Below are 927 nucleotides of genomic sequence, written 5' to 3' on the forward strand. Positions count from 1 at the left end.
TCCATTGTGTATATGTACCACAGCTTTCTTATCCATTCATCTGCTGATGGACATCTAGGTTGTTTCCATGTCCTGGCTGTTATAAATAGTTATAAATATAAATGTTATATAGTTATAAGTATAAATGTTATAAATATAAATAGCTGTGATGAACATTGGGGTACATGTTTCTCTTTCTATTCTGGTTTCCTCAGTGTGTATGCCCAGCAGTGGGATTGCTGGGTCATAAGGTAGTTCTATTTGCAATTTTTTAAGGAATCTCCACACTGTTCTCCATAGTGGCTGTACTAGTTTGCATTCCCACCAACAGTGTAGGAGGGTTCCCTTTTCTCCACACCCTCTCCAGCATTTATTGCTTGCAGATTTTTGGATCGCAGACATTCTGACTGGTGTGAAGTGGTACTTCATTGTGGTTTTGATTTGCATTTCTCTAACAATGAGTGATGTTGAGCATCTTTTCATGTGTTGGTTAGCCATCTGTATGCCTTCCTTGGAGAAATGTCTATTTAGTTCTTTGGCTCATTTTTTGATTGGGTCGTTTATTTTTCTGAAAAATATGGAACGCTTCACGAATTTGCGTGTCATCCTTGCACAGGGGCCATGCTAATCTTCTCTGTATCTTTCCAATTTTAGTATATGTGCTGCCGAAGCGAGCACGCTATAGCATCTTTAATGCTGAATTGAGATAAAATTGTAGTTAACCAATAGTTCTCTGTTGTTCCCATATAATTTACTTCATTCTCATAGAAAAGAACTTGACCAAAGCATACTTAGTGGGTGATCATGGTCCTGGTTCCAATGTGGCTTTTCTAATCTTGCTTCACTTATTACAAAGTGATCAGTGAATAATTAAATGTTCATGTCTTCTGGAGCACATATTTTCAATGATAAACACAGTTGTGTTAAAAATTCATGTATTGTAGGCTA

General features: G+C 37.0%; 1 non-coding gene across 1 annotated transcript; it reads right to left on the bottom strand.

Annotated features, from left to right (window-relative positions):
* Positions 1 to 550: 550 nt before the first annotated feature.
* LOC138424048 (U6 spliceosomal RNA) lies at positions 551 to 657 on the bottom strand. Its single transcript, XR_011250618.1, has one exon. It is a non-coding gene; the product is annotated as a U6 spliceosomal RNA (small nuclear RNA).
* Between the last annotated feature and the right edge of the window lie 270 nt (positions 658 to 927).

This window comes from Ovis canadensis, chromosome 18, assembly GCF_042477335.2.
Source record: "Ovis canadensis isolate MfBH-ARS-UI-01 breed Bighorn chromosome 18, ARS-UI_OviCan_v2, whole genome shotgun sequence".
Classification (NCBI taxonomy): Eukaryota; Metazoa; Chordata; class Mammalia; order Artiodactyla; family Bovidae; genus Ovis; species Ovis canadensis.